Source organism: Carassius auratus, chromosome 2, assembly GCF_003368295.1.
Source record: "Carassius auratus strain Wakin chromosome 2, ASM336829v1, whole genome shotgun sequence".
In the NCBI taxonomy this organism is placed as follows: domain Eukaryota; kingdom Metazoa; phylum Chordata; class Actinopteri; order Cypriniformes; family Cyprinidae; genus Carassius; species Carassius auratus.
The window spans coordinates 17,070,243-17,078,783 of NC_039244.1; the positions used below are offsets into that span (position 1 = coordinate 17,070,243).

Sequence of the window (8,541 nt, forward strand, 5' to 3'; positions counted from 1 at the left end):
TGGAGAACAAAGGTTTGTGAATTTCACAAATGGTTTTATTCCAGGCCTGTAGTTTTGTGCTGTTGTTAAAACAGCCAACCACACAACACGCTCTTCCCGGCATCACTGGACAGCACACGTACTAAAAAAAATAAATAAAAATAACATTTTTCGTGCAGCTAACATCTGCTACAGCCACCTATGGGACCAACACGCAACAGTAATGCCGGCGCTGCTTTACTTCCGTGTTTCACCGGATTTGTATATAGGCCTAAATGAAAACTACATAATGAATGAAATGTGATCCAGGAAGTGGCAAAGGACTGTGCAATCTTTGGTGGTGTTGATGGAAGCAATCTACTCCTTGCTTTGATCATCCAAATAGTCTATCCAAATATGATACAGATTAAAAAAATAGATTTTCTCAGCTTTTTTATTTATTTAATTTTTTTAATAAAACTTACATTTAAGTGTTAAAAAAAGAATGTTTGAAGCTAGAATAAAACATTTTATTTTATTTTTTAAGTATAGGCTCTGCTATTTATTTTGATGTATTGCATGTTCAGATAATCATAAAACAAAATATTCTGGGGGGGGGATGAAATTTTAGTGAAAATGATCAAAACCGCTAGCTGGCAGTGGCTGGCAACTTTTATTTTTTTTTTCAAAAACACTGGCAGGGAGACAGTTAAGTACTATAATGAATTATTTAGACATACTTTGTTAGGCTATACATAATTGCCTGCTTGTGGCATTTTCACTAGCTACATTTCATAAAGTAATTCCTATTCTAACCCTATATTGTTGTTTTTGCTATCTGCATATTTGCTACACAAAACCACTTAATAATAAATGTGGTTTATAACAGTCTGATTTTGGCAGCGCTCCTGTTGTGGAGTAACAGTCTCTCTTGGTTTTTGTAAAACATGTCTAAGTGTTGTCTCACTGTGGCTGCCCTCCCAGCTCGCGCAATAATACATCCCAGCGTGTTCCTTCTTTTTTATATGGAGCTTTATGTTATATGAATCTCCCTTTTTTTCAGCGGAAAATTCTGTTGCTTCACTTGTAGCAATCCCGGATGCGCTCATGTACAGTATTCTTTTAAATGTTCCTTCATTTTCTTTATGGTACCAGTGGACATAACCACCAGTGCCCAAGCCTGTTACCTTACATTCAAAGGACACACTTTTACCTATTTGCTTCACCAAGACCTTTTGAGTTTGTTCTAATTTCAAACTTTCCACACCTACAATGAAATAAATTGAAAATCAGTTATTTTTTAATAAGTAATCTTATTTGTTTTATTTATGTATTAACCCATTTTAATCTATTTACCCCCCTTTAAAGTTTACTTACCATGGATCATAATGAGAACAACAGTGCACAAGTTTATCAGCATCGTTCATTTGATTATGTGAGACGATATATGGTTCATATAGTTTCCTGTACACTTCTTAACACTATTTTGCAAAAATCATTGAAAATTGTTCAGTGACACCTTGTTGATGTCATTTCCTGAGGTGGAGTTATGATGTCAAAGGTCTTGCCAAGTGATGCAGCTTGTACAGCAATTTGGATGAAGTATTTAAAAACATATTCATTTCTGCCTTATATGATATCTCTTTGGGATTCTCATCAATTTATAAGTAATTTAGTAAAATTCAGTTTATTAGAAGTAATTTATAAACTTGAATAGAGAAAATAAAAGGATATTTTGCAGATCAGTAGCGCCATCCACTGTTGGAGATCTGCATGTTAAACAGGCAGAAGTTCAAATATCACAAATATAGGGGAAAGAAAATATTCCTGTTGCATTGCTCTTCAGGATGCACGTTGAAGGTATAAAAGTGGAGATGGAAATTGGGTTTATATACATGAAAAAATCAGCTTTTATATCACATTTATATTCAGAACAGTAAAATTGAATGGACACTGTCTAATGACAATATCTTTGAATTAATGTACAGTATGTGTTTGAATGTTTTCACTGGTTGCTTGAGTCCCAGTCTGCACAGAAGTAAACAGGAGTATGAATCAGTTTTGTGTTGCTCAGTTTGAGGTTATAAAGCTGTATTCTGTCCACGGTTAAGTAATTTTCTTTGGGATTGCTGGGAGTAAAGCTGCCAACTGCACTGATATACAGTAGTATTAATGGGACTTCACCCTCTGTCTCTCTTTAGTTTTTTTCAAAAGCCTTAATTTCAAATGGCACCCACCTGGTATCTCTGAGAGGAGGAAAATATAAATGTATGCAAACATCATTCATCTATAGTTGAAAAAGTTGTTTTGAGTAATGTACACATCCTTAGAAATCTGAATACAGTTTGCTGGTGTCATTTCCTGAGGTTGAGATTTCAAAGCAAAATATTTATTTCCTATCAGTCTTTGTCAGTCACGTGCTCGGTGTGATGTCACCGAGGCGCCATTTTGAAAGTATCGTTGCATTGAGCCGAGAACTGAAAGTGTACAGAGCCATGCAGTAAAGACTATGGAAGCCCATTCCCATTACAGTTTTTAAGCCCAACAGCAGAATTCATGCTCTGCCTTTAACCCATCCAAAGTGCACACGCACAAACACACACATACACACACACAGCTGAGTGTTCTGTGCCTTGCTCAAGGGTACCTTAGTTGGTGTTATTGCTGGCCTAAGACTCAAACCCACAACCTTAGAGTCAGGAGTCAAACTCTCTAACCATTAGGCCACGACTTCTCCCCTGTTCTGTTATTCTGTAAAGCTCTGAAAAAAGAAGTCAATAGAGACATATGACTAATAAAAATTCATTTGTAGAGCTCTCTAATCTGAATTCTGAGTAGTAAGAAATTAATAAGAGAGCTCTATAATAATTATTGTTACTAGTAAAAATGCAATTACGATGAGTGACGCTGGGAATAATTTAAGCTTAAACGGCTTGCCATAACCAGTAAAAATGCAATTAGGAGGAGTAACGCTGGGAACAATTTAGGCTTACTGTTGTCGCTTAGTTTTGTAATGTGAACTCTGTTTCACTCTTGCCGTGATGACTGATTGCATGCAGACACACACAGCTCATGTGGCATGGATATCACACACACATCGAGCAAATGTACGCCAAATTTAAAGGGATAGTTCACCCAAATAGCAAAATTGTGTCATTAATAATTCACCCTCATGTCGTTCCAAACCAGTAAGACTTCCGTTTATCTTTGGAACACAGTTTAAGATATTTTAGATTTAGTCCGAGAGCTCTCAGTCCCTCCATTGAAGCTGTGTGTACGGTATACTGTCCATGTCCAGAAAGGTAAGAAAAACATCATCAAAGTAGTCCATGGGACATCAGAGGGTCCGTTAAAATATTTTGAAGCAGTTCACCAAATCAAATTGAATCATTTTAAATGGTTCGCGTCTCCAATATGCATGAATCCACAAATGACTTAAGCTGTTAACTTTTTTAACATAGCTGACACTCCCTCTGAGTCAGAATAAACCAGTATCCCGGAGTAATTCATTTACTCAAACAGTACACTTACTGAACTGCTGTGAAGCGAGAATTGAAGATGAACAACGAGCCGAGCCAGATAACGAACAAAAGATTGATTGAAAGATTCACCTGTAGCTCGTTTGTAAGCGTGTCTGAAGACCAAGAAGATATAAGGGTATAAAGGTGAGTTAGAGCTCTTTCGTAAATTAGTTAGTGGACTTTTGTTTGTTATTTTAGGCCTTGCCTTCCCCTGAGCCTTTGCTCCCATTTATATTGTATTCTTTTGTCTTGTAAATAAAATTTACTTTTGTGTGTGTATAAATATATATATATATATATATATATATATATATATCAACGAGTGTCTGTTCTATATGTTAATAAAAACATATAGAAGTTTTTATTATATAGATGTACTATTTTCTTAGTTCTATTTATTTTTATTTAACTCTTTGATACCCTGTTGGGGCAACTTAATAGCTGAACTTAGTTCCACACTATGTTCCACCGTTTTAAGCCAAATTAATTTGTTGTGTTGTATTCAAGAGATCATAAAATAGATGCAGCCTTTTTTTTTGGGGGGGGGGGGTTCAATTGAATATTCTTTAACTTTTATGCATGATAAATTTGTTAATGAATAAAGACTGATCTGTTGAAAGCGGTTATTTTGAGTTGGATGTCAAAATCTCTCCTTTGAAGGGGTAAATACAACATTTGCCCTGACATTCAAATATGATTTTCAATAAAAAATAAAAATAAAACCTGGGGAAAATAAATGCAGAACATGTTCAAATAGGAAACTATTAACAAAACTATGTGCATGAAGCCATTCAGACAAATTTGGGCACAAATGTGTCAATTGAAGGGAAATGACAAGTAGCCGCTTCTTATTCACCATTAACATTTAAGCATACAGAGATAAAACAACACAAGTATCGATAACCGTATCGTTTTACCTGAAGCTTATCGGTATTCTGGTATCGACCCAATTACGTACCGGTCCCAAAAAAAACCTGTTGACTTAAATATGTATACTACGTAAAGTATACTTAACTATGTAATTTAACAAGTATACTTAAAATACACTTGAAATAGGCCTATAATACTTTTTGTTAAGGGTACTCTTTCCCTGCCAAACACGGAATTCTCGCTATTATACATTCGGGGGGCCTATTATGCATCTCCTGAATGAGTCTTGTATGTGCCGATCAAAAACAAATGCAAGGAAGATGCAGAAATTAGCAAACTCATATGTATGCATATCGTCCCCTTGGAATTATAAGGTTCTATCTGCGTTCTGAGTAGTTTTGAGATATTGAGCTTTAAAGTTTTTGTGTTCCATAGACTTCTGTAGATAGAACCTTTTTGTTTTTTCAATAAAAAATCCCAAAATGTACACAACTTAAAATAAAACATCACATAATGTAAATAAATTGTCACAGAATAAGAATATGTGAATAACTAAATTTTGACAAAAATGTCAGATAGAACCTTATAATTCCAAGGGGACGATATGAAAAACAATGCGGTCATCAACAATAAACCGCATATATTCAAATCCGCCGCAAACTCTATGTGTGCCGCCATCTTGCCTGCCGCCATTACTGCATGCCTGCGAAGTGGTTCCTGCTCATTAAAGAAAATGTCTGGTAAAAGGGAACATTGGGTAGATGATGTCAGGCAGTGGCCAAAACTTACTGAAAAAGGTAATTTATTGATAACATAATGTAATAATGTAAAAATATGTAATGTAATTAAGAAGTGTATTAATTGATGACAATAAAACCAAATGCTATCATTACTAGCTGTGTTGCTAATATGTTCACAAGCTTCACAAGTTTAAAATAACTATTAGGCCATCCTTACAAATATTCTTGTTTGCCATAACCCGACCGACCCTGTAAATTTAGGACCGACCCAATTATATTTTTTCCCCTTTTAGTCCGACTGACTTGCCGATTGAAATTGCGATAAGACCCACAGATTTTTTTTACTCTTCAAACAACTAATACAAATGCAGTAAAATGTGAGACACACTCAATTGATGCTTTTCACACGCTCTCACGCCATACATCAATTTTCTCACGCACAGAAAAGTCGTGCACTGAAAGATACAGTAGGCTTCAACTTACAGAAATGTATATACCTCGACCAATCAATCAAAAAAAAAGGGGTCAATAAAACAGCTGGAGAACAAAGGTTTGTGAATTTCACAAATGGTTTTATTCCAGGCCTGTAGTTTTGTGCTGTTGTTAAAACAGCCAACCACACAACACGCTCTTCCCGGCATCACTGGACAGCACACGTACTAAAAAAAATAAATAAAAATAACATTTTTCGTGCAGCTAACATCTGCTACAGCCACCTATGGGACCAACACGCAACAGTAATGCCGGCGCTGCTTTACTTCCGTGTTTCACCGGATTTGTATATAGGCCTAAATGAAAACTACATAATGAATGAAATGTGATCCAGGAAGTGGCAAAGGACTGTGCAATCTTTGGTGGTGTTGATGGAAGCAATCTACTCCTTGCTTTGATCATCCAAATAGTCTATCCAAATATGATACAGATTAAAAAAATAGATTTTCTCTGCTTTTTTATTTATTTAATTTTTTTAATAAAACTTACATTTAAGTGTTAAAAAAAGAATGTTTGAAGCTAGAATAAAACATTTTATTTTATTTTTTAAGTATAGGCTCTGCTATTTATTTTGATGTATTGCATGTTCAGATAATCATAAAACAAAATATTCTGGGGGGGATGAAATTTTAGTGAAAATTATCAAAACCGCTAGCTGGCAGTGGCTGGCAACTTTTATTTTTTTTTCAAAAACACTGGCAGGGAGACAGTTAAGTACTATAATGAATTATTTAGACATACTTTGTTAGGCTATACATAATTGCCTGCTTGTGGCATTTTCACTAGCTACATTTCATAAAGTAATTCCTATTCTAACCCTATATTGTTGTTTTTGCTATCTGCATATTTGCTACACAAAACCACTTAATAATAAATGTGGTTTATAACAGTCTGATTTTGGCAGCGCTCCTGTTGTGGAGTAACAGTCTCTCTTGGTTTTTTGTAAAACATGTCTAAGTGTTGTCTCACTGTGGCTGCCCTCCCAGCTCGCGCAATGATACATCCCAGCGTGTTCCTTCTTTTTTATATGGAGCTTTATGTTATATGAATCTCCCTTTTTTTCAGCGGAAAATTCTGTTGCTTCAATTGTAGCAATCCCGGATGCGCTCATGTACAGTATTCTTTTAAATGTTCCTTCATTTTCTTTATGGTACCAGTGGACATAACCACCAGTGCCCAAGCCTGTTACCTTACATTCAAAGGACACACTTTTACCTATTTGCTTCACCAAGACCTTTTGAGTTTGTTCTAATTTCAAACTTTCCACACCTACAATGAAATAAATTGAAAATCAGTTATTTTTTAATAAGTATTCTTATTTGTTTTATTTATGTATTAACCCATTTTAATCTATTTACCCCCCTTTAAAGTTTACTTACCATGGATCATAATGAGAACAACAGTGCACAAGTTTATCAGCATCGTTCATTTGATTATGTGAGACGATATATGGTTCATAAAGTTTCCTGTACACTTCTTAACACTATTTTGCAAAAATCATTGAAAATTGTTCAGTGACACCTTGTTGATGTCATTTCCTGAGGTGGAGTTATGATGTCAAAGCTCTTGCCAAGTGATGCAGCTTGTACAGCAATTTGGATGAAGTATTTAAAAACATATTCATCTCTGCCTTATATGATATCTCTTTGGGATTCTCATCAATTTATAAGTAATTTAGTAAAATTCAGTTTATTAGAAGTAATTTATAAACTTGAATAGAGAAAATAAAAGGATATTTTGCAGATCAGTAGCGCCATCCACTGTTGGAGATCTGCATGTTAAACAGGCAGAAGTTTAAATATCACAAATATAGGGGAAAAAAAATATTCCTGTTGCATTGCTCTTCTGGATGCACGTTGAACGTATAAAAGTGGAGATGGAAATTGGGTTTATATACATGAAAAAATATATATATACAGCTTTTATATCACATTTATATTCAGAACAGTAAAATTGAATGGACACTGTCTAATGACAATATCTTTGAATTAATATACAGTATGTGTTTGAATGTTTTCACTGGTTGCTTGACTCTTACTTGAGTCTGCACAGAAGTAAACAGGAGTATGAATCAGTTTTGTGTTGCTCAGTTTGAGGTTATAAAGCTGTATTCTGTCAGTAATTTCCTTTGGGATTGCTGGGAGTAAAGCTGCCAACTGCACTGATAGACTAGTATTAATGGGACTTCACCCTCTGTCTTTCTTTTGTTTTTTTCAAAAGCCTTAATTTCAAATGGCACCTACCTGGTATCTCCGAGAGGAGGAAAATATAAATGAATGCAAACATCATTCATCTATAGTTGAAAAAGTTGTTTGGAGTAATGTACACATCCTTAGAAATCTGAATACAGTTTGCTGGTGTCATTTCCTGAGGTTGGGATTTCAATTCAAAATATTTATTTCCTATCAGTCTTTGTCAGTCACGTGCTTGGTGTGACGTCACAGAGGCGCCATTTTGAAGGTATAGTTGCATTGAGCAGAGAACTGAAAGTGTACAGAGCCATGCGGTAAAGACTATGGAAGCCCATTCCCATTATAGTTTTTAAGCCCAACAGCAGAATTCATGCTCTGCCTTTAACCCATCCAAAGTGCACGCACAGAAACACACACACACAGAGCTGAGTGTTCTGTGCCTTGCTCAAGGGTACCTTAGTTGGTGTTATTGCTGGCCTAAGACTCAAACCCACAACCTTAGAGTCAGGAGTCAAACTCTCTAACCACTAGGTCATGACTTCTCCCCTGTTCTGTTATTCTGTAAAGCTCTGTAAAAAGAAGTCAATAGAGACATATGACTAATAAAAATTCATTTGTAGAGCTCTCTAATCTGAATTCTGAGTAGTAAGAAATTAATTAGAGAGCTCTATAATAATTATTGTTACTAGTAAAAATGCAATTACGATGAGTAACGCTGGGAATAATTTAAGCTTAAACGGCTTGCCATAACCAGTAAAAATGCAATTA

General features: G+C 35.3%; 1 long non-coding RNA gene across 1 annotated transcript; it reads right to left on the minus strand.

Moving 5' to 3' along the window:
- Positions 1–982: 982 nt before the first annotated feature.
- On the minus strand, positions 983–1,425 carry LOC113118269 (uncharacterized). The gene is made up of 2 exons (XR_003294298.1): positions 1,336–1,425; positions 983–1,225 (listed from the first exon to the last, which is right to left on the minus strand). It is a non-coding gene; the product is annotated as an uncharacterized LOC113118269 (long non-coding RNA).
- Positions 1,426–8,541: the final 7,116 nt, after the last annotated feature.